Source organism: Castor canadensis, chromosome 1 (assembly GCF_047511655.1).
Source record: "Castor canadensis chromosome 1, mCasCan1.hap1v2, whole genome shotgun sequence".
NCBI classification, from domain to species: Eukaryota; Metazoa; Chordata; class Mammalia; order Rodentia; family Castoridae; genus Castor; species Castor canadensis.
Window position 1 is genome coordinate 114,850,914 of NC_133386.1, and position 25,674 is coordinate 114,876,587.

Below are 25,674 nucleotides of genomic sequence, written 5' to 3' on the forward strand. Positions count from 1 at the left end.
AGAGACCATATGAAAGGTGGTTCGCTAACTCCCTACCTTTCCCTCATTAAGTCTTCACAGAACCAGACCCAGGTAAAATGGATTGTTTTCTTTCTTTGCTTGAAGTTAGGGTGTGTGGCATAGTTAAGGGTCATTTCTCCTTTCCTACTCCCCCTGCCCCACCTGCTTTTTGACATGGGGGTCTCCCTACATATCTCAGGCTGGCCTTGAACTCAAGATCTTCCTGCCTCAACTTCCCACTGTGCCTTGCACATATACATTTGATTTTTTTTTTTTTTTTGCAATGCTGGGGATTGAATCCAGGACCTCCATACATATTAGGCAAGCTCTCTACTGAGCACCGCCCCTCCCCCCCGCCACTTCTCAATTCATTCATTTGAAATATAGTTGGGTTAATTTGTTAGTTTGTATTACATTTTAGGTTTATTTTACCCCAGACCTATTGATTTTATTTACTTACCTTTTGGCCTGTTTATGTGTGAAATATTAATATGATTTTCAAAGTCAGAACTCTATGGAGCAAGAAATACTCAAACATGTCCCTCTGCACCATCCTCCTACCCCATTCCCACCGTCCCATCATTGCACCTCATCCCCACTCACCTTGACCCTAGGCAATCAAACACATTCACTTCCTACATTCATACGTATGTACATATACATAATTTTTTGTACTTGAAGGTCTCCTGAAGATAGTTATAAGAAATGAAAGGATGGTGATACCAGGGGGAATGTCAGATGTGCAGTAAGAAAGGTAAAAAATGCGGCAGTGCATTGGAGAGACCACTTCTACTGGGAGAGGTGTTGTGAGGGGGCTGCACCTGAGCAGGATCTGAGAATGGGTGGTGTAGCAGGGCAGGAAAGGTTTTTTTAGACATTGGATAGAAGAGGGGAAGAGCCAATGACTAGTTAGGTGGCAGAGAGATGTGACTAGGCCAGGAGTGTCAGATCTGGGAGCCCCACAATGAATGTTCAGTTGAATACTGTGAATTTTGGAGAAGTGTGACAAGAGGGACAAGAGGACAGCTGTACAGAAAGCATAGCTTGGGTGTGTGTGCTTTTCCTGGTTTATGGGTTCAGAGAAAATTTAGTGATCTTCTAGAGATTTGCTTGACTGTCAGGACACTGAGGTTCTGGTAAACAAGGGGACTTATTCTCACAGCCAGGTGGCGGCAGTGCTGGACATGATCACACTCTTGACTCACAGTCCCAGCCTCTTTCCTCAAGATCCAAGCATTCAAAAGAATGCCAGTCTGACACATGCCTCTCACACCTGGCTGTGTCACCTTCACCAGCTTGTCCTTGGACCTTTCAGTTCATTTCATCCCAAATCCCCAAATTCAACCAGACTAACAGGGCATTTTAAACTGACCTGTCATGGAATGAATTCTGTCTGTCTTGTTACCCCTGTCCTCTCTCCCATTCAGATGGAAAGAATGTCTCAGAATGTGACTGTATTTGGAAATAGGACCTTTGATGAGGAGATTCAGTGAAAAGGAGGTCACTGGGAAGGGTCCTAATCTTTGTGAAAAGAAAGAAACTAGGGCACTCAGTACACAGAGGAAGGATTGTGTAAGGACACGGAGAAGATGGCCATCTACAAGCCAAGGAGGGAGACCTCAGTAGAAACCAACCCTGCTGACATCTTGCTCTCAAACTTTCAATCTCTAGAACTGTGAGAAAGTAAATTCTGTTGTTTAAGCCAATCAGTCTGTAGCATTTTATCACAGTCCTGGCAAATCAACCCATAGCTTTACCTGTTCTTTGAGACTCTGGGGGCTCTCACACCCAGCCTGGCATCTTCTCTCCCGTTGTTGTGGCTCCTTAGCCCTCCTGCTGCTGAGAGCCCTTGATGGGCCTTTTTGCATGTTCCCCACTCAGCCACCAAGTCTAGGACATAGAGAACAGTGGACAGGAGTCCATCCTAGCCTTGACGTTGCAGAGGGCAAGTTGGGAATGTGATGGAGCTGTTCCTTGGCCAGGCAAATCACCTAGCCCTCTGGATCCAATAGTGTGGTTCAACTCTAAGGCCATTTCCAACTTCTAGAGTCTTTGGAAAGAAGTTTTGGTTTTAAATGCGCATTCAGGGATTTGAAGATTTTTTTTTTTAAATCGTGATTCATACCTTTCTAAATTTTCTCAAATGCTCTGCCTTGTTATTGACTTAATACGCCCACGATAATAGGATATAAAGATTAGGTGGTGTGATTGAGTTGTCTTCTTTCTCTATGCTATACATTTTTCTCTATGTGGAGAAAATTAATAAATTCTCTAATGCAAATGGTAGCAAACAAAGGATATCCAAGTTTATATTAATTGATGTAGAGGTTGTAAACATGAAAGTAGATTTAAAAATAATACAATGTGAAACTACTAGTCATGTTGAGGATGGATAAGGCTGTCATAAGATACCTACTTACAACTTGTTATTTGGTCACAGCAAAGCATAGGTGATGATAGACTCACACCGTCTTGGAAACGCTCATCTGGTCCATGTTCTGCTTTGGCCCAGGGAAGAAGAGGATGGAGATAAAAGTGTAATTTGAAACTAGAGAAAAGGAATTGGATTCAGAAATGACAGACATCGCCAAATGGTCTCATAAGAAAAATGAGGCAATTTTACTGTAATTTATAGCTTAATTCCTCAAGTAACAAGAGTCACGTTATTTAACCCACAAGTAATCAAAATAAAATAATGCACTTGATGTTACTGGGCTATGTATCAGCAAGTGTCAGAATTATTACTGATTTTTAGCCAAATGTAACCAAACCTTCCCACTTAGAATGACCTTAGATAATCTTAATTCATGTTGTCATTTCCTGCAGACTGTTTGCAAGCACAGGTGAAATGCAACTCCTCATGATACAGCTGGACAGACCTTGACAAATGGCGTTGCTCTGAGGCCTTTTTCTGGGGTGTGATGGAAACCAGCCCACCTGGGTGAACCCTGCTCCTACATGCCCTGGTGCAGAGAGATGGGTCCTGATAACCCAAGGCCTAGGCTTGGGAAGGATTACAGAGTCTAAGAGCCATGTCCTCTTTTGTACAGAACAAGGATCATTTTGGCAACATCTGGTTTCACCGCAGAAGCACACGTGCTATCAAGATTTGTGTGTGCGTGTGTATGTTTGCAAAAGCCGTGCTATGTAGGCCTTGGAGTGACCTTTCCAAGAATCTCACGCAGCTTTTGGCTATATTGGGCCTTTCCCTGAATTTCTCTTAAATGTGAATCCAGCTGTGTCAGTTCCCTTAACCCCTCCTGTGCCTGCTCAAGGTTAAGCTTGTAGCCAGCTCTTTGGTAAGTGTCCAGAGGGTAATTACGCAGATGCACCTGGGTGGGGTTTAACCCCGGCACCCCCACCCTCTCCACCAGAGTCACTGGGGACACTCATGTGCAAGAGAGGCACAGTTATGAAATCACTTCCCTCCCTGGAGTTAATTTGATCTTGTCAAACAATGCTTTTTCCAGAACATATGTGCTTTAGTTTTACTTTAAGGTTCTGGAATAACATTCTCCATCTTGTTCACCACTGAGGCTTATGTACAAAGCAGAAACCTCTTTTGGTTACACATGACATTTTTTTTTTTTGGTCAAAAGAAAGCCACCCATTTTCCCAAACCAAACTAGAAGTGAGTACTACTGCATCGTTCCTTTATCCAGCACGGTAGGCACAAGAGAAAAGTTGTGAAAATGGAATTCAGGGACAACCAGGAGAAGGGCAGAATGACTGCCACAGAAGTGAGTGTTCAGCTAGTGTCTGTTGGTTGGAGTGTCTGTTGGTTGTTTAAAAGCAAAATGGAGAAGCTACTCAGTTTATGAAGACCTCTCACCATTGTTCTTAGCCCAGGCACTCTGGGTCACGGTCATGCTGGACATGAGGTCGGATCTCACAGACTCAGGCATTCTAGGCCATGACTGACTAGTTCCTTGCGGCATGGTGCAGTAGTATCATGGTGCATGGGGACTTGGTGATGTCCCTGAGGTGGAGGCCACTGGACATTGGTGGGAGACTTTTGACTGTTGTGCAGACTCAGGCAAGTTGCTTCAGCCTTCTGAGCCTCAGTTTCCTTCTCTGTAAAGGGACTGTTGGTATCTGCCTCCAACTACGTGGGGTCCTTAGAACACGCTAGGCATATTATACTCAAGCATATTTTATTGTTACGAAGACCTTTGCCACAAACCAGGTATGTGACTTGGGACAAGTTGTACTGTGTAGGTGACTGGGCTTTGGTTCTTATGTATAAAATGTGATGTTTTGAGTTGCAGTCCCTTTTAAGTCTGAAGTAGTTCGTTGGGTCTTTGAGTCCCTTCTTGGCTTGGTTTATTTTTAGCAATATTTTTCTGTGCTTAGAAGTGGGCAGAATAAGATTTTGTTAGGAGGTTCCTAGAACTTAAACACTCCTCACCTGGGGATTTCAGTGAACCTAATTACTTGAATGAAAGGCAAGGAGTGGTATTTTAGTCCTCGACAGGGACTCAGCCCAGGCAGGTCATAGCAAGTCTTAGTGGCAGGCAGTTCTCTTCCCTTTGGTACCAAGGCAAGAGACACACAGCTGTTTTATTACTCCTCAGACCGACTTATGAATCTAAAACTCCTCCCACATCCACAATCTGTATTCTGGTGCATCTCAAACTTTTCTGATGTTCTTAACTCCTTTTCAATAATTCTCTGTAAGGCAAAGGTAGCACATGGCTGTTTCCAGGGTACTGTGGTTTGGTTTAATACTTGCTCCTCACAACACATCCATGGAGTGTGCCCCCAATTTACAGATGAGGAAACTGAGGGCTAGGTTTGCTGAGTTCATGAAGCCAAGAGTTCTCAGGTATGGAGGACATACAAGGGTCTTTTGTGGCAAAAAAACATTTTTCTCCCATTGAAACAAACTCTCTGTAAAGTGCTGGAGCATTTTGTTTATACTTCAGAAAACAGAAAGCAAAGATGAAGTCATAATTGGATATAGGATATGGACTGCTGATTCCTTGGTCCTCAACTTTTTATGAGGACACATTTTTCTTGGGTAAACAGGATTTTGCTATTTTATTATATAGGTAAAGTACAGATGTACAAAAAAGATACTAAAAAGTTCTCATTCTAGTGATAGTAGTGTCAACAATTTGTTGTAGTAACTTTCTCTATCTATTTATACGAATGCATATGCAATAAAATGCCCTCATTTTCCCGTACTACTGAAGAAACCACCTTTAGTAACAAAAAAATGATACGGGGTGCCCGCAGTTAGGTGTAGGGGACCCAGATTATGTACCTCTCCAGACAGTCTCACCCTGCCCTTCTGCCGTACCCCTGGCCACCATGTTCTACACCATCTCATTCCCCAGGACAGCCTGTGGCCCAGCCTGCCTCGGGCCTGATGCAGTGGAGCCCACAAGACCAGCACCAGGCCAGACCCATGTCCTGCTCTGAAGCTCTGCTTTTTCCCACTCTGCCTGCTGGTAGGAACTGGTTTCTCCTAGGGGCTGCCAGGTGCAACCAAAAGTGTGGGGAATTCAGGCCCATGGAGAGCCAGGAGAGGGGGAAGCTGTGCTGAGCCATGGTGGGTCCCAAAAAGCCCTGTCCTGGTGACCCAGCAACTGTGGGTTTGCCTTTTATTCTCTCCTTCCTCTCTACCCAGAATTGCCCTCCCTTCCCCATGTAAAGCTTCAGTACATACACTTTCCCTCCCTCCATCCCTCCCTCCCTCCTTCTCTCCCTTCTTAGGAAACTGAGCTGAACTGATGCTTGCCATACATCAAAACAAAATCTGGTCACTTTTAGTGAATGTGGATTTTTAAAATTACAGCTGCATCTGTGTGCACTTGAAGTAGCGTGCAGCTGTCCTTTAAAGGACCATTGAAGCCACTCTGCGCCTCTCTTGATGCCCTTGTCCCCAAGCAGATCTGAGAGCCAAGTCGGGTTGTTTTGGTGAGATGCAGGTCATCACAGCTATTTTACCCTCAACTTGACCTCTTGGCTGCAGTCAGAGACCCAGACTGGAACCTGGGTCTGTCCAGCCTTATCTCCCGACTGCCTTTCAAGTGCAGAGGTTTGAAGTCTGCACACATTTTCCCGGGGCAAGGCGCTGTCCACATCTGGGTCGGCTTTATTCCCATTTTCTTTCCTTTTTTAAAAAGTCAATCAGCGTGAGTAACTGCTACATGAAACCGGGGAGAAAATGGAATAAACATGTCACAAACACTCAAGAGTGACCAGCCCTCCTCAGTCTCACTTCCTGGGCTTGTTTTGAACCATTAGAAGAGTTTGAACAATCTTGAAGACTTGTTTGGCATGCTGCAAGGAAAAAAACTGATCTTTAATGTGAAAGAACTTTATGGTGCTTCCTTGCTTGAAAGTGTGGGGGAGGGGAGGAGGGAGCTAATCTCAGTGCACAGACAGGACATAGGAAAGTTCTCTTGTTGTTGTTAATTTTTGAGAAAGGGTCTCATTATGTTGTCCAAGCTGGAGTCAAACTCGGGCTCAAGAGATCCACCTGCTTCAGCCTCCTGAATAGCTGGGACTACAGGACTGCACTACCACACCCAGCAAGTTCTTTTAATGAGACCCTTGATGCAGTACATGATTCAGTGCATTGAATCTATTAAGGAGGACGCCTGGCTCGGTTTTGTTTCTCGGGGTAGACGTACTGTCTTGCACATCTGGGTTTTCTGGTGATGGTACACCTAAGAGCTGAAAGATGAGGGGGTCGGTGAACTTTTTAGCAGGATGAGGAAAGAACAATGAGTTGTGCCACAAGCCCGCCTTACAGAGTGAATGCTGGAGGCCTGGAGGGTGTGCCTCAGTGGTAGAGTGCTGGTGGCATACCTGAAGCCCTAGGTTTCATCCCTGATACTGTAGAAAAACAAGCAAACAAACAAACAACAAAAGTGCAAGGTAGATGTGAACAAAATGAAGTTTTTGTTTTCTTTTTTACATAATGTACCGTTTCAGACAGAGTTCAGCCAGAATGGGGCGGAAGGTCCCATCCAGGGTCTCTTGGATACTGGGAAGAGTATGAGGAGTTGAACTGAGAGTTCTGACTATAGTTTTTGCTTCTTGAAATGTTGTCTGGCTTTAGAGGCCTGTCCCCTCCATGCTTTTCCTGATCCTGGACCAGCTAACTCTCCTATGCCCTTGAGTCCTGTGTTGGGACATTTCCCCTGACTCTTCTGCTTGCTGGCCATTTGTATTTCTGTGTGATAGATACCCTCCACTGGGATGCTAAGAAAGGTCTGTGAGGCTCGCCCTCATGGTTCCCAGGGTGTCTGGCATAGTGCCTTCCACTGAGGCCCTGCAGGAACGCGTGTAGAAGCAGACTTGCTAGGACAGTCATTCAGAAGCGAGGGCCATCCATCCGGGGCAGGGTTTTCCTGGTGCAGTCAGCTGCATGAGCTCCCACCCCCAGGTCCACATTCCTTTTTACCATCCCTGGGTCACACACTTCTGGATTTGTGTGGCAGAGGGTCCATGGAGGGAGTGGAGAGAGGATTAAGCAGGCAGAGGACTGGGATGGATCTCAGATGCTGCTGCACTGAGAAGTTGGATTGGGTCTTTTTAGTTAGGGGGATGGTAACCTTTGCAGGCAAGGGAATGACATGGGCAGTTGTCTTCTGCTACTTGTTTCTCTTTTCCCGGTTCTTTGGGGTTGGACTGCTGAGTGTGAAGGGCAGAGCAGGAGGAATCTGCCAACTGCCATGAGGAGAGGGATGCTTTTCTTTTTGGTTGAGATAACAGAACCAGTTAACCTCAGTGTGAGAAAAAATGAGCAAATTTTGCTGGAGATGTCTAAACTGACACATCTTCTTTGTTTTTTACTTGGGTGGGTCACTTAGTTTTTTTGTATTTCTTCTCTCTTTAGAAACTATTGTATTTCTAGTAAAACAAACATCCCTCTTTCGGAATGCAACATGGCTTTTCTTCTGGCAAGAAATGAAGATAATTTAGCTTCTGGATTTTGAAAAAAAGCACAAATGGAGGTTACAAAACCATATCCCCAATCTGTTCTCAAAGTTATAAAAGAAAAACTCCATATGCATATGTAATACAAATTGCCCATTGGGTTGCAACATTTTCTTTTATATTTTCGATTTTCTTTTCAGAAGTAAATCAATCTTAAATGTTTCTTAATAAAAGTTCCCAGTGTAATCCCTGCACTCAAAACAAAACCAAAACAACTTTCTTGAGAGGAGGGTGAGAAGTAGGGGCAGGTGTGTGTTTTGGGAAGAGTGTGGCTTCTCCTCATTGATGCCTTCCCCTAGTGAGGGATGATTCTCACCGTTCTTTCACTATTCATTCAATGTGCATTTCTTGAACAACTACTCTAGACCCTGCTGCACCTTCTAACATGGGCTTAGTTTGGACCGAAAGCCAGTGCCTGGCCTGTCCTGCTGCCTCCTCCTGAGGTTTTCTTAGCTGGACTCAGTGTGGGCACAGCACTCTGTGATTCTGTCATCACCTCTCTTGCTTGGAGGCCAGTCCACAGCCCTCCGTAAACAGACTGTCCAGGCTGTTTGGATAAGAGCTGAGGCAGACAATAATAAACTCAGGAGTATGGCATGACCGAGGTGGCTCATGCTGATGATTTTCAGTGGCTTTTCACACACGATGAGCACTGTATTGTCTGCAAGTTGAACACACTGTCTTTGCACTTGGGACTGTGACAATCTTGTGAATACCAGCCTCACCCAGGAGCCTTTCCCTGGCAGTGTGTGCTCAAATTCAGGGCAGCTCTGCGTGCTCCTTCTGAAAACACATTGTGCTTGTGTCAGGAGCTGTAGGTTAGGTGGCAAATGCGATAGCTAGCTTTCTGAAGCTGCCTTAGGGTTTGAAAAATAGGTGTTTTAGCTGGGAGCTGGTGGCTCACGCCTGTAGCCCTAGCTACTTGAGAGGCTGAGATCAGGATGATCACGGTCAAGGTGAGCCTGGGCAAAAAGCAAGACCCTATCTCCAATGTAACCTGAGTCAAAAGGGCTGGAGGTGTGGATCAAGCAGTAGAGAATGTGCCTTGCAAGTGCGAAGCCCTGAGTTCAAACCCCAGTTACTCCTCCCCCACATATCAAAAAAATGTGTTTTGAGGCCTAGTATAGGCTATAATTTCAGTACTTGAATGGAAGATACATTAGGATCTTGAGTTCAAGGCCAGTCAGGACTGCATAGTGAGACCCTGTCTAAAAAAAATTTAGAAATATTTTAAGAAAAAGTTTTAAGATAAAAAAATGATTAGACTTCACCAGCTGTCACTTCTCCTTTTCAACACCAGCTAAATAACCAGAACCCAGAAATGAACTTGAGTATTCAGAAAGTTGAAACATAGGGGGAAAGGCTTTATTAGAGTCATGCTTTCTAGCTGTGATGAATAATATGTGACATTTTGGGCACAGACCCACAGGCTGAGGTGACTTCAGGAGTGTTCAAGTGACCTGCCTGGTCAGGAAGAACAGAAAGCAACAGGTTCTGTGTCCCTGATGAGCTCAGACTATGGTCATCCCAGTAGTTCAGCGTGTGCCTGGGTCAGAAGACCATAAGCGTAAGAGACACGGTGTGGAGAAGAGCTGTGGAGAGTGTGGGAGATGGGAAGGAACACAAGAGCGAGGCCCTGCAGGTTACTTCTCTTGTTGCTGAGGACTTGGAGCTCAGCATTTGCTGCCCTATGTCCCCTGCACCTGGCCTTCTCACGACAGAAGAGGGTGTTAGTCCCCACACAGGGCTAGCTGTGCTTGGAGGGGCTCTTACCTGGGGTGTGGCTACTTCCTTGAGTTTGAAAACTGTTTTTTTCATGTTAGGTATGGAGCCCAGGGCCTCGTACATGCAAAGTAGGCACTCAACCACTTGAGTTTTGTCCCAGCCCTTTCGCTTTTTTTAAAAAATTATTTAAGTATTAATTCATTCAATTATTTATTCATTCAATTATTTATTCACTCATTTATTTATTTAGGTGGTGTCAGGGTTGGAACCTGCTTACTAGGCAGGTGCTCTATGTCTTGAGCTGCTCCTCCAGCCCTTTTTGCTTTAATTATTTTTCAGATAGAGTGTCATGTTGTTTTTTTTTTTTTTTTTTTTTTTTGCCAGAGGCTGGCCTAGCACTGCAATCCTTCTACTTACACCTCCCAAATAGCTGGGAATACAGGCATGCACCACCATGCCTACCTAGCTTTTTTGGTGAGATGCCTCCTGAGTAACTGGGATGATAGGTATGAACCACTTTACTAGGCTTTATTAGAGTAATGCTTTCTGGCCCTTTATTTTGTTAAATAGATAGCTAGACCTTCATTACTTTTGTCCAGGGCTACCTCAACCTCCTTAGTAACTGGGATTACATGTGTGTGCCACCGCACTGGGCTCCCAGTCAATACTTTGGGTGGCTGCACGTTGATTGGAGGGGAGGTGGGGGCTGTGTGAAGGTATTCTACTATTGGCACTTCTAAAAATGCTAAATAGCTTGTAATGTAGGGGTCTGACCTGCCCAGGCACAGGAAAGTGTGGCAACTCCTCCCCACCCCCCCAGATCTGTATTGCTTGGTAAACAGTGTGGTGTCCCCCGTCTGTGAGTACATGTGCAGACTTCACCCCAGGCCACCACAGTGTCTCTCTGGGAAGCTTGATTCTGTCCTGAAACCCCTCCCCTTCTGGCCACTCTAGAATGGTCTAATTATGCTATCTCCTATCCATATCTAACCTCCAGAGCCTTCTCTTTATGCTGCTCCCAAAGCTTAGAGTTGAAAATCAAAATTCCTCTTTTCCGTCCCCTCAAGTATCTTCTGTCTGGAGACCATTTAAGGCAAAGGCCCTTGTAGATTTTCCTAACCTTCCTCTTTGCATGAACAATAAGTGCAAGACGATCCCTCTGTGGTGGAGAGCTCGTCCAGAACTCCTGGGGGTGCAGAGCCGAGCCCTACATACCTGTGGACAGGTTTGAAAGGAGCCAGGGAGGGGATTGATCAGGATTGAGGAAAAGCCTAATAACAGGGTAACAGGAGATAACAGACTACAAAACCCCAGGGAAGCCAGGAATAAAAGAGCCCGGCGTTTCACAAACACAGGGTCGAGTGAGTCTCATGTTTAATGTAAATACACCTGCCATTTGTTCTCTGAAGCGCTAGGTCCAGGCTTGGAGATAAAATAGAGTTTTGCACACGGTGCCAGTGTAGTTTGCATTTGACTGGGCACAGACTGCACACTTTGTTCCCTAGAAGTCCCTAGAGACAAGAGAATGCTCTGAGCAGCTTCAAGGCCTTCCCTCCACCAGCTCTGCCCCACCTGGCCTCCATCCAGGACTCCCTGACAGTGGGCCTGGAGTAAGACAAGCTGGTCATTTTACTCTCCTGCTTCAGCATTTTCCACTGCATTCCAGACAAAGACTGAAAGCCACAATTTCTCCTGCAGAAGCTCCTGCCCATTTTTTGCCTGAGTCTCACTGTTCTTTTGTCAGGTGCTCTGCTCCAGACACCCAGGCCTGCTTTCAGCTCCTGGGCTGTCACTGTGCACTGCCAGCCTCAGGACCTTTGCTGGTGCTCTGCTTGCAAAGCTGTTCTCTGCTCCCCCATCTCCCTTAAACTCTTCAACTCTTTCTACATTACTTCTCTGGGGGTGGGGGGCGGCAGGGGGAGGGTTCCTCTGAACCCAGCCCACACTAGGAGCTATCTGGTCCTTTTGACATGGATCATGGTGTGACATCCTCTCCCTCTGTGGCTCTTGTTCCAGATTACAATTATACATTTATGTGATTACTTAGTGTCTCCTTCTTCTGCCGGACCATGGGTTCTTTGAGGCTAATTCTGCTTCATTCTCTACAGTAATCCTGGCTCCCAGTGCAAGTGGAAGGTACCCAGTGTTTGTTCATTGGTTGCATTACTGAATGTATTACAGGTAAATTAAAAAATACAGTCAAGAACAAAGGAAGGAAAAAAAAGCAGCTGTAATCTTACAACCAAAGAAAATCCCCTTTGGAGTTTTTAGCTTATACTTTTCTGATTTTTTTCTATTTTGTTAATAGTATTATGATTTTTCATTTCTTGACATTGTAAACAGGGTTGAATATCCACTGAATGTATTATTTTGCTATCATTTTATTTAATGAATTCTTTCATTTTAGACCCCAACCTGATTATGTGATTATGTGTTTCACAGGCATTGATGAAAATTATTTTAAAAATATTATGTCATATTAACTTACCCAATTACCATCTTACCTTAACTTGAACCTAGGGCTGATTGTCCAGGCAAATGGAGCTGTGTGGCAGATGGTACAGTAGATCACGTGGGGAGAGCCCTGGCCACAGGAAATAGCTGTGGCTAGTGGTGGGGAAAGCGGCTGGGGTTATTAGAGATGCCACCTGCTCTTGATGGAAGCAGGCACCTTTGTGTGGGACGCCATGGTGGCATTATGGCAGGATCTCTGCTGGCATGGTGAGAACAAGCAAAATGGTTGCCTTGGAATTATCCAGGAGCTTCTGGGGCTGATAGGGTAGTGACTGAGGGAGCAGGGAATATTCCTCAGTAGGGGTTTTTTTGGCCTCTTTCTGGGGCCAGTGAGGAGGAGAAACTGGGCCTTGGACAGAGGGTTGTTCCAAAGTTGGGAATCTCAGCCTACAGCATTCTGGCTCTGGCCTAGCACCCCCTTGTGGTTGCCCCTCTTAACCTCTCCTTTGAACCTTGATGTCTGTGGGAAACCAAGCAAGACCCACATTGGGTAGGGGTGACTGCATCAGAAGACACTGTTGGAATTTGCATTACAGATTCACCAGTTTTTATGTTCTGCTGAAGAAAGGTCCCTCCAAGAATGAGGATAGTGGAGGGCTGGCTATATTTCCTCCGGCAGCCATCAAATGCTTACTGTGAATAGATACCTTATGCTACACGAATCTCACAGCAAAGCAATGAGGTGGTTACTACTATTATTCCTAATTTATAGACTACCTTTCTGAGACAGGGGAATGTGAAAGCCAGAATTTGAACGCAGGTCTGTATGCGTCCAGAGCCTGTGCTTTCTTTACCACTGTTTATGAAGAATCTCAGTCGGTTCTTAAGAACGAGGCACATTTCTCTCAAGAGCGTTTGTGACCCAACGGTGTGAACTGAAACAAGGCAACCTCTGTGCTCCCATTTGGGGAAAGTTGATATTTCACATGCTCTCGAGAATTTAGGAGCTTGGTAAAAACTTACTATTAAACAGGGATTTTCTTTAATTCCTTTTGTTTAAAGATTTTCTTGTGAAACACTCTATGTACTGTGCCTCCCTCTGAGACTTCAGTGGTGCCAGAGACCGTTAGGGAGTTTGTGTAAACAGAGAGACAGCCAAATGCTGCCCACACAAGTCGTGAGGCGTGAGGCTGAGTGTGTGGAGCACTTTCACAGTCAGCCAGAGCTCCGGGAGTGTCCTGCCACCTCACCTGTGTCCCAGGATCTGTGGACAAGGCTGTGGCCAGCATGAGGGAAAAAAATCTTTAACCACTCATCTTTAAAAAGATAAGTTTGCTAAGGAAATAAACCAGTTAGTCTTGAAAGATCAGTATTAACTATTGTTAATGTATATCTTAATGATTAAAAAAAAAACCTGACACATCTTACAAAACACAGGAATATCTAGACAGGAAATAACGGGCCAAAAATGCTTTGAAACATCTTTGAAATGATGGTTCAGTGGACGGGGTGAAAGGGTAGGACTGGTTCTCTTCAAGTGTTTTTGAAAATGCTTCATTTTTATTTAACATTGTTTTGGGAAGGACCACATTCTATTGACACGTCGAGGAAAAAATTACTTTTTGTTTTTCTAAAACTACTAAGAGCTGAGGCATTCTGATTGAGGCATAGAAAAAGAGCCAATGCTGATGAATGCCCTCGTTCTTCAACTGCAAAACTTAATAGCTGCCACTGAGAGGTTTTTCTTTTAATCAGCAAAAAAATTTATTTTGTCCTTGACATTTTATGCCAAAAATCAGCCTGGAGAGTATGTTTTATAGCCAGAGCTGAATTGCCTTAAAGGTAAAGTTTTCCTGTGAGCAGTGTTGATTGAACTGGCTTGATTGCAGTAGATAACATACCAATAACAATGTTTTTGATAACCTTTTTAGTGTTTTAGAAAGAGAAAAGGAACTTAAGAGACCACAATGCATAGTAGGTAAGATGACACGTGAGTTTTTTTGGCCTCTGTACTTCCTGGCTTGGTGACCTTGAACAAATTGCTCTCTGAGTCTGTTTCTTCATTCAACTGGGGATCAAAATGGTGCCGGGGTCACTGTGTGCTCCTAATGATTAATGCGTTTAGCACGGCCCATGGAACATAGTGAGTACTCAGCAAACATTAGTGATGTAACTTAAAAACTTGTCCCAATGAATGATCTGGCAATCACAGGGATGAGCCCAATATGGGATGGCACTCTATTTAGAACAACCAGAAGTAAAAATTTGGCAGAGTTAAGTGTAGCTGAAAACACTGTGAGCTATCTTGTCTTCTACATGTTAGAGAAATGCAGTTATTTTTATTAAAAATAGTAGAAAATCCATCTGAAATGCCTTGTCTTTCTTTTATCTGTTTATAAAAGCAGCTTAGTCAATACATAAATGCATTATGGGGAAACTCAAAGAAATGTAAGATACAATCCCTGCCCTGGTGGAATTTTGAGTTTAACTTTGGAAACTGAATAGATGAAATTAAATATCAAAATAACTCCTAGCTGCTGAATGCAGGGAAGGAAAACCCAGACTGATGGGACAGAGGTGGATTTGCACTGGGTACACCAGGGGGCGGGAAGCCTCTTAACCGTGTTGGTAAAGGCAGGGACAAGCTGGCGTGGTGGAAAGAGCCAGGCATGTGGGAGGAGGAGTCATCAGCAAGCGAAGCTCATTGAAAGCTCATTGACTATACTCCTTTTGAACCAGAAGTGTCGGTTTGACCGGATTGAGTAGATCTGTCCTTCACACCATCCTCCACCTCCATGATTCATTACTCTGGGCCCTCTTATCATCATATCAAAAGTGAGATGAGAGGCAGACCTAGATAGGAGGAAGTACTTTGCTTTTTCCCCTCTATGCCAAACATAGCTCACATACCAGCACTGATAATCTGTCAGCCCACCTTTCCCGCACACTTAATCATTTTCCTGGAATCCACTGGAATAATTTTTCTATGCATTACAAAGTATGCTCCAGAGCGTCCGTTTCTTCCAAGATAAGTTTATATTCCTTCCACCAAGGGACGTTCCCACAGGGCTGCAAGGTGGCTTGTGTTCCATATTCCTTCCCAAAGCCAAAGTGGTTGGTTAGGAAGGTAGCTGCCTTTGGCCTGTGATTAAGGATGCTGTGATTAAGATGCCTGACCATGTGCCAGGCACTGTTCTATGTCTTTTTCATGCATGAATTCATTTAGTTCTCCAGAAGAAAGGAGCAGTAGGAATATGAGGAGGCTTTATGAATGCACTTATTAAATAATTCATCATCAATTCTGTCCACCCATATTTATTGAGTAACTACTATGTGTCAGGCACTATGACTAAACACCAGCAAATTCATGACTATGTAATTAAAGACTGAAGTAACTCAGTAATCACAACCTAACCACCCAGATGGCTATTTTTTCAGCATCTCACATTCTTAATTGACTCTTTATTCCACACATTTTGTGTTCTTGGAGAACAGCACTTTATCCAAGTTTGGTGTGCCCATGAATCCCTTGGGAGTTGTGTGAGAGGGTTGGTTTTCATGTGGAAGTGCTCTAGACAGAGCCTTCGAGCCTGCATTTCTAACTCCTTCTCAGGGGGTGGTGATGCTGCATATCCAGTGGACTTCTTGAAGTGGCAAGGTTTTAGAGAAACGAGGAAATGGCAAAAGAAATACAGGAAAAACAAGGGCAGGGCCAGGTGGCTCATGTCTCTATTTTGAGCTACTTAGGAGGCAGAGATTGGAAGGTCAGCCTGGACAAAAAGTTCAAAAGACCCCCATCTCAGCTAATAAGCCAAGATGGTGGTACATGCCTGTCAACCCATCAACGTGGGAGGCCAAAGGTAGGAATCTCGCTATTAGAGGCTGACCTCAGGCAAAAAATGTGAGACCCAATCTCAAAAATAATCAGGCCCAAAGGACTAGGGCCCTGGCTCAAGTGGTAAAACTCCTGCCTAGCAAGCTGGAAGTCCTGAGTTCAAACACCAGGACTGAGAGTTGAGGCCAGCACAGGCAGGGAGTTTGGAGACCTCATCTCAACCAACAGCTGCTAAGCATGGTGGTGCAAACAAACAAACAGAAAAATGAAGGAAGGAAGAACGAGGTCAGGAAGATATGGTCACTGTACACTAGAAGAGGCCTGGATTTGGCTCTAGGACTCAGCTTGTCACTGTCATGTGCACCTGCAGGAATGTGAGACATAGGACCATCAAGGCCAAAGGCAGAGCCATAACTCCTGATACACCTTACAGTCAAAGGAAGAAGCCATCTTTCCTCCTGGAAATGTGACTTACAAGTTGAAGCAGAGAAAGTGAAGGACTAGAGTCAAGGGCTCATTTGCAGACTGTGTGACCCTGGTCAAGTCACTGAGCCTTTCTGTGCCTGTGTCTCCTCATCTGTAAATCTCTGCCTTGCCCATGCTGTGGCCACCAAGTTCACATGTGATCTCAGTGTGTAGAAGTTCATGGGAAAACCAAAGTAGAGCACAAAATGCACAGTGTTGCATTTTTACAGTTAAAATCCAGGGTCTTAGCTGGGCACCAGAAGCTCATGTCTATAAGCCTAGCTACTCAGGAGGCAGAGATCAGGAGGATCGCAGTTTGAAGTCAGCCCAGGCAAATAGTTCATGAGACCCTATCTCAAAACACCCTTCACACACACACACACACAAAGGGTTGGCAAAATGGCTCAAGTGATAGAACACCTGCCTAGCAAAGTCCAGCAAGTGTTAGGCCCCGAGTTCAAGTTCCAGTTAAAAAAAAAAAAACAGGGTCTTCAGCAGTAGCAGCAAAGAGAGTCTGTCCTATGAATTCTACTTTGGTCTCTGTCTCTCAGAGGCCTTTCTGTGACTCTTGGCCTACTTTGTGTTCATGAGGTGGGTAGACCTTTCCAGAACAGAAACAGCCCCTGAGACGTCAATAGAAGGGCCTGACCTTAAGAATTAAGGATATTAAGAATAAAGGATAGGGCTGGGTGCTGTAGCTCAGTGGCAGAGTGCTCGCCTACCGGGGGAGGCCCTGTGTTGACACCCTGATACCTAGCATGCTCTTCCCCCACACACATACACTCACAAAATGCAAAAGAAAAAAGAATAAAGGAGATCTAGTGAGGAGGGCAAGAGGGAAGAAGGGAACATTGTGGAGCAGTTTGTGTAAGTCGCTTTACTTAATCTTCATAACTCTTCTTGGAATGTACCATCCCAGTTCCACGGCTGAGGTCCCTAAAGTGCCAGGGGCCCACTTGCCTGGAGTTTCATTTTGTTCCTCTTTGTAAAAGGGAAGCCTTTTCAAATTTGTAGCTCCAAAAAATGTGATTACTTCTCTTTCACAAGCCTGTAAAGTTAGCAACCTCTGGTATCTGGTTAACAGTCCACTTTGTGTGTGTTATTCCAAGAGAAGATATGCATTTAGGATGAAGCCAAGAATTTTGTGATTATGGAAACAGAGAATTATTTCTGAAGTACTTTGAATTTTTAATTTGTAGACTTTCATAAAAAAGTCCTCCCACTAGGGCTGATGGAGTGGCTCAAAAAAAAAAAAAGTCCTCCCACTTACTCCTCCTAGGCACAGAGGAGAGCTGCAACTGAAGACAGCAGGCTTGTGACTTTTAGTGTTGAGTCTGATTATGGGAGCTTTTCCTGAGCAATTTCCCTGTGCTCCAAAGTGTGCGAGGCCCTTTGCCAGATCATCCACACAATCCTTCCACGGTCCTGTGAGTTGAGGTTTGGGTACTTGCATTTCAGAAAAGAAGAAGCTGGAGACTTTGACCTGATCTCCCCAACACCAACACTCATGCCTGTGCCTGTAGACCACCCTATCCAAAGAATTAACCCCTGTCTGTGACCATCCAGGCTTTAGAGATTAGCAGTGGCTTTTGCAGGAAAAGAGTTACTTGAAACTACTAACAATAACATTCATGAAAACAGCCAACTCCCTCTGATGTTGGTAAGGCTGCCTTGCCTGGCCTTGTCACGTCCCATCATGTCACAGGGGATGTGAGATAAAGGGGCTGAAATAACCCTGGGCAACTCACGTAAAACAGACTGTGTGTGACACCTGCCTTGGGTTTCCCAGCATGGCACTGCAGTCCGCTCAGCCTGGAGAGTATTTAATTTATCAGCAGAGTGTGGGGATCCCCAAAAGGCTTCTTGGGGCATCTTGAAGAGTTACATAGAGCAACTCTGCTAGCTTGGGCTACTTACTTGGGGATAATGATGGTACCCTTCCAGAGCTTGCAGGTTAATGGAGCCAGTATGTACATAGACCCATGGGATGGACACAGTCAAGCTGACTTTCTTCTGCAGGATATATCATCCTTGTTTTTCCCTCTTCTTCTCCTCTCACAACCCATTAACAAAGTCCATTACTTTCCCTTTAAATTGTACCTCTGTCCAGCACCATCTTTTCTATAGCCTGGATTACTCTATTAGTCTGCCACCTGGTTTCCTGCTTGTTGAGTCCAGAGTGATTTTATAATGTATAAACAGACCATTTTCTCCCATAAAAGTCTCTGGTGCGTTCCCATTGCACCTAGAATGTAGCTATAGCTCTTACCCCACAAGTCACCTCTGATCTGGCCTCTGCCCACTTTCCCACTTGCATGGGAGGCTTCTTGCACTTTGGCTCACAATGCTCCAACCATTGTGACCTTCTTCTGTTCCTTGGATGCTCCAAGGCCAGTGGCCTGAGGACTTCTCATCTTTGTCTGTAATGCCAACACAAGATCTTTGCAGGGCTGAAATCATTTTGTTGTTTAGAGAGGCCCCCAACTTCTCCGTGGAAAGTCACCAATTCCCTTCTACCACATTACCCTGTTTTCATTCTTTTTGAGCTCATTACTACCTGAACTGTTTTGTTTATCTGTTTATGGTTTATCTCCTCCCACTAGAAGACAAACTCCACAACCCTGCTCATGATCATTCTTTATTTCCTAGTGAAGAACCTGACATACACAAGACACTTGGAAAGCATGGATGATTGATTGAGTGAATGATACTCTTATTATGAGTTATTTTGAATTAAGAATAAGTATGGACAAGTTAAAACTAAGAGGGAAGACATTCAATGTTTATCTTCACAGTCGTGGGTGGGTGTCATGAAAGGGAGTGAGTAGAGTATCAGTCTGTCTGCAGAGTGATAGAGGCCATCTTGTTGAGCTCATGCCTTCAAATTCTTTAATTCACTTGCTCAGTTCTTGTTCTGTGCCATTCTGAATGCTGAACTCGGGCCCACAGCAACTAAGAGACCTGAGCTCTGCCTTCACTGAGCTGTAGTTTGACAGGGAAGGCTGGCAGTGAGTACAAGAATTTTCAGATGAAACAAGTAGCTGTATTTAACAAGGAGACCCATGCGGAAAGCTCAGGGGTGTTTTGCAGAGGATCTGTTTCTGAGTAGCAGAGATCATGCCCTGAAAGAGTCTTAGGTGTGGATATGGTTTGAGTGTGACCCCCTAGAGCTTTGTGTGCTAGGAGGTTGGTCATTAGTGTGGTAGTGTTGAGAAGTGGTGGGAACTTTTAAGAGGAGGAGCCTAATGGGAGGTTAAACAGTGTCACTGGTGGCAGAGAGAGGGGCAGGCACTATCTTTGCAGGGGTTAATGTAGTTTGTGCAGGATTCTGGTGAGATCCCACAAGAGCTGGTTGTTATGAAAAGAGCAAGCCAGGCTTCCTGTCTTACTGTGTCATCTCTTCTGCATATGCTCCTGCCATTGTGATGCTGTCAGGTAAGGTCCTCACCTGAGGATGAACGGATGTGCCCATCCAATCATGGACTTCCAGTCTCTAAAACTGTGAGCTAAATAAGTGCCCCCCCTCTCTTTTTCTTGAAGATAAAAGTTCATAGCCTGAGATACTCTGTTTCAGCAACAGAAAATGGACAAATACAAGGAAGCATGGAAAGTAAAACCAATGGAGGTCATGTTTTCTTATGGATTTCTTACAATCAGCCCTTTAATTGGGTACCAGGTCTTACAGATTAGAAACGTGAAAAGAGTTTTTTTTTTTTTTAATTCCTCCACCCACAGATTGCATTTGCCTTTCAAAGAAGAAAGACTATTAAGTAGTTCATCTGTGCTACCAGTGGACCTGGGAAGACATTGGTAATCTTTCCTATAGCAGGAAACTGCAGCTCAATAAAGTCACTTGATTTGTCCACTACTAGAAAGTGGTGGTTAGGTCCCATAGTCACGACCTCCAAGCCTCACTCTCTTTTAGACAACTGTAGGTGTCCGTACTCCTTTGTGATCATGAGGAATTTAAGGTTCAGGATGTTTTGTCTTTTTGCTTTTGCTTCCTCAACCATGTGGCTGTCCTGGACCTTCAGGAGTTAAAAAAAGTTGGCTGATACCCCGTTCAATCCTAACAAAACGTCTCAATATCATAGTCCTTTGAAATCCTCTGGCAAATGAGAAACTGAAATGCAAGTGATGCTTTGCTGCCAGCCAGATTGATGATTTGGCACACTGCAGCTGAGAGAGTGGTTTTGAACCTCGAGGCTACCCCCTAGTACCTGCACCCCACCCTTGTGCAAGTCACCCTAACTCTTTGTAAAGTGGCCAATGTATTTTATAGAGGGGGTCGGGGAAATGCTCATGAAATTGATCTTGGAGTGCTTGGCAATTGCAAGCTTCATAAGAATCTGGGGAGGAATAATTAACTGATTTGGAGGATGGATTTACTTAGGAAAGCTCCAACTGCAGCGAGGGTGGGCCCCTCTTTCCTGTTGCTCCTGGCACGTGCCCTTTTCCAAGTAACATTTGCAGCAGTCTGGGTTTTTTGACTGCTCAGAATCATCCAGAAAACTTGGTGGGCAAAGCCAAGAGGCCATTGGCACTGAGAGGCTGGAGTTGGCACTAGTTATGGTGAGAGACACTGCTTTTATTAGCAACTTAGTTATTTGCTAGCAGGCACGGCAGAAGTGCCTTAGACACAGACTTAAGATGTTAACGTGCTTATTAGAGTAAGAGGAACAGGTCTATCCAGCACCCAGAAGAAGGCCCACGTTACAGACATAGCACACCTGTCTCTAGCATGGTGATAGTGTTTGGTTTATATGCTTACCTGCAGAAAGACTTGCCATTGGTCACATGGTCCAATGCTGTGGTATTTAAACTTTGGTTCTATTTCTGCCCCTTACTGATGGACTTTGTGTGTGTGTGTGGTACTAGGGTTGAACTCAGGGCCTGGTGCTTACTAGGCAGACATTCTTCCAGTTGAGCCACTCCCCCCAGCCCTATACTGTTTTGATTTTGTGATTATGTGGCTGACTTCCTCGTTCTCATCTGTAGAATAGGTATGTTAACAGCATTGCAGAAGAGGGAAGACCATCTCTGTACCCTTTGAGGGCTCAAGAATGGAGTAGAGGGGATGATTTGACAGCAGGTAGATCAACGAGAAAAGATACACAACTTTGTTATCTGCACCGGGCCATCACATGCAAGAAAAGTGAATACTGCAAACTGAGAAAGATCTAGAAACTGATAGACCCTCTTAGGGAATAGGGGAGAGGAGATGATTTTGGGGAGAGATGAATGGCCCTCTGAAGAAGAGGTGACAGCCTGTGACAAAGTTAGTCTCAGTAAGCCGTCAACCTGCAGTCTCCTCTGCCCTTAGGCAAATAAAGGACCATGAAGGAGGCTCTGCCTGTCCCCACCTGCCCTAGGTTCCAAGTCATCAGCACAGCTAAGCAGCACATTTTGGAGTGCCATTTCCCCAACTCCTCCAGCAGCAACCTCAGAGAGCTATATTAAGGAATATGCCAGTTAAAATAGGGAAAGCCCTTAAAATGGTACTGGGTACTTAGGGCTGAGCAATGAGGGGCTCCCAAGGTACTATCAGCTTTCATTCACCTCTCATTCTCTCTTCAGAGGTCTTTTTTAAATTTTATTTTTATTTTTTGGTGGTACTGGGATTTGAACTCAGGGCTCTGTTCTTGGTAGGCAAGAACTTGAGCCGCATCTCCTGACCTTTTTTTCGCTTTAGTTATTTTTTGGATAGGGGCTTGTACTTGTTACTCAGGACCGGGCTCAGACTGCAGTTTGCCTACCTGTACCTTTACAGACATGTACCACTATACCTGGCTTTTTTGTTGAAATGGGGTCTCGCTAATTTTTTGTCTGGGCTGGTCTTGAACTGCAATTCTCCAGACCTCTGTCACCTGAATAGCTGGGATTATAAGTGGGAGCCAGTGTGCCCACTTCTCCTACTTACTTTAAAGGCATGGATTCTAACATTTTGGACTCTGCTGATCAATGTTATTACGTTTTCAATTGTGGTCAGGTTCTTTTTGGTGGGTTTAGAAACTATGTCTTCTCCCCAATGACAACTTATGCTCCAATGAAAGCAAGTCATAGGTGAAATTCTTATAAGTACCTAAAAGTCATCATAAATCTCTTTCCTTATGGCTTTTTGGAATCCTTTCTCTCTGTCCTTGGCCATGCCTAAAATGTTGAGGCCAAGATGAGAATAATAGTTCTCTGATGTCAGGGTAGGCCAGTCTTCTAGCTATATCTGGTAGTTGACTTCCTGCGTAGGGGTCACACAGTCTTACAGAATTTTGGACCCTGGTACAACTCCAAGACCTGTTCATGATAGTGTGGGGATGCTACACAGTGTTGTAAGCCAGTCATATTTCTTGAATTCACTCATTTTACCAATGAAGATTTTTTCTAATGCCCCTTATCAATTAATGATCATTAATGACTCTTCTAATCAGTGATTTAGATAGCAGCATTGGAAGTGCCTTCAGTCCCATCCTGTGCATTCTAACTAACCACCCCGCACATGTGAATTCTTAATTAGGATACTTGAGATGTTAATAACCACCCCGGGAATGTTGATTCCTGTTTAGGCTATGCAAATAGTAACCAAATGTTAACATTTGCATAGCATATGCACATACAGCCAAATGTTGACTTAGAAACATACTCAGATGCCTCACTATCAGTACTGCAGACCTTTAAAGTAAGACACAGACAATATGTGCTCAGAGGTTCTACAGAGAACTAGAAAGACTTCCTTCATCTGTGGCAGTGGGCCAATGACCACTTGTCAGAATCTCAATTACTCACCATAACGCCCACCACCCAGGTTTGAAGTGAAGATTAAATTAGATAATATTTATAAAGCACTTAGCTCAGGGCTGGCACTGAGCCACATACATGTAGCGCCAATGTAATTACCCTCAGCCTGGTGTGAGTGAGCTGCTCAACAGGTGCCCATGGAATGAGTGGGGTGAGGTTGCCTAGCATGAACAGGAGGGTGAAGGGTGAGTAAGGAGCCCAGCCAAGGATGGAGGAGCTGGGAGTTGATAGACTCCCCTGCATTCCAGGAGCTGTTCAAAAGGAAGCTCTGCTTGGGGCAGATAAGGGCAAAAAATGGCACTGGAGCCTCAGCAGGGGTGGCCCAGCCTCCCTGTCTTCAGCCTATTTTTTGAGCTGGAAAAAGGTTGCTGGGTGTGGTGAGAGAGGCATGGCCTGGTGGTGAGAATGATGCCAGTGTGAAGTCCTTACTGTCCCTGCCTGGTCAGTAGCATTGTACTGCTTCTAAGGCCCAGGAAGAATGCTGTCTCTTGATGGTACTTCCAATGTAGGAGGGACTGAAGTTCACACACAGATGGGTCACCATCATCTGTTGTAATTATCTTCTCTGCTTTACAGAAAGAAGACAGTCCAGAGAAGGTAGGTGACTCCTTCAGCCAGAAAGTGACACAGGCAAGATTTAACCTGTGTCCAGTTGACTTGGCAGCTCTTGCTGTGGAGGAGGGGCTGTGTGTGGGTGTTTACCCAACCCCTTGCTGGACACCCACTCCTTTTGCTGGGTATTCATTCCTCCAAGTTTGGCCTGAAGCTTAAAGACTGGACCCAGGAGGTAGATGTGCAGGCGTGGGACTTGAACTATCACTGATGCAGTAGCTGGTGACAGTACTTAGTCTTTTTTGCCTACCTGTTCAGCAGCCATTTAAGTCTTCAGTAATTACCAAGAAAGAGACCTGAAAGATGAAAGTTGCAAGGCTTGAGCATGCGGCAAGGACCATGCCAGCCTTAAATGACTTGTGTTGAACGTTATTAAGAACTGATCCTGCCTTTAATTTTCCCTAAATTAAACACTGTGGATGGATGAGATGATGGCGAGTGCCCCAGAGTCCTGAGACAGCATCGCTCACCTGGCGTCTAAGGGAACTGGAGAGGCAGTGCGGAGAGTGGGGATGCCTCTGCCTCCTGTAGCCATGGGACCCTGGCTGAGTGTTTAGTCTTTCTGAATGAGTCTCATTTCCTCATACATGCTAGTGGCACTGGCCTCATGGGCTTGTTGTATGGCCCAGATGGTCTTAGATTTGCTTAATCTTAACATAACCTCTGACCCTATATGAAAAAAGGTCGGTGTTATCATTGGGCCAAAGGTCACCTTCTACTTTGAACTTCACTTCGTTCCTGAATTGATCTTGTGGGATGATTTTGACAGATAAAACTATTTACCAAAGTTTTATTCCTGACTTAGATTTATAAAGACCCTGGGCAGAATCCAATTCAACACATTTACATTTTTCATAAAGAAAACATTTGAGCTGGCTTTGGCAGGGTTTTCCTTTTTTATAAAAGTTTATTTTAAATTTTTTGCTTTTGAGATATCAGAGTCTTGAAGAACAGACAGCCTATGTATAATGTCTGGACCTGGGAAGATTTTTAAGAATCAGGTCTACCGGGCTAAATTAGCTTTTTAGACAGAGCCTGCCATAGATTTTCTGAGGATTTCAATGATGTAAAGGGGAGTTAGCCCATCTCACGTCGTAAATTATTTTTTCAAAGAAAAGCCGGGGGAGCCAACAAACAGTTTGTCATGATTCTTTTACATTTTGACTCGGCAAGAATTTAGCAATCTGCATCTATCTCCAATTCTTTGATTTGGGAGAATTATTTGGGGGGTAAGGAAGGGAGAATTTTTATTAACCGAATATTTAAAAATAACCTGTTTGATTTTTGTTGAACCGTAAATTGGAATTTGGGAATTGTTCCCTCCCCACAAAAAACTAATGTCCACGTTCCTGGACAGCAAGATTGATTTTCAGTCTTTGGCTAAGAACACACATGGAGGGCCATTTGTGCTTCTAACAAACGTTTAGCTCTACAAGCCTGGAGTTCATTTGCCCCCATCAGATGGGCTAAGAAGCAATTCCAATCTTGTTGACCACTAGTAAAATTGTATTTGTCTTCAAAATCCAGTAAAAATAGCTGAATAGTTGGTCGCTGTACTCTTGATGTTCTCTGGAACTGAAAGTATAATAGGAAATAGAAGGCAACGTTTCTAAAGGGGCCTTAGAAATTAATAATATTGATGATGATGATGGGGGGAGGGGAGTAGGCACATTGGCTGCCACTTATAATCCCAGCTATTCAGCCCTCTCTCCAGAGGTCTGGAGAATTGTAGTTCAAGAGAGGGGGAGGAGAAATGGCCACTTATGCAGCATCCATGCCACTTTTTGTACTTTTTCTTGCTTAGCCATCATGACAGCAAATAATACCTAGAAGTAGGT

General features: G+C 44.5%; 2 protein-coding genes and 1 long non-coding RNA gene across 8 annotated transcripts in view; 2 read left to right on the top strand and 1 right to left on the bottom strand.

Moving 5' to 3' along the window:
* Positions 1-25,674, bottom strand: part of LOC141422477 (neutral amino acid uniporter 4-like) — a 449,783-nt gene that overhangs the window by 180,454 nt on the left and 243,655 nt on the right. The window lies entirely within an intron of this gene.
* The window catches only part of LOC141421463 (deuterosome assembly protein 1), a 409,755-nt gene that overhangs the window by 139,557 nt on the left and 244,524 nt on the right, over positions 1-25,674 (top strand). The gene's annotated exons all lie outside the window — the stretch shown is intronic.
* LOC141414199 (uncharacterized) overlaps positions 1-25,674 on the top strand; it is a 129,726-nt gene that overhangs the window by 32,549 nt on the left and 71,503 nt on the right. The window contains exon 1 of one of the 2 annotated variants that reach the window (XR_012439593.1): positions 22,682-23,821. The exons of the other annotated variant lie outside the window; for it this stretch is intronic. This is a non-coding gene — a long non-coding RNA (uncharacterized lncRNA). Of the gene's footprint in view, positions 1-22,681; positions 23,822-25,674 lie in introns of those variants that run through there. 2 annotated transcript variants of the gene reach the window in all.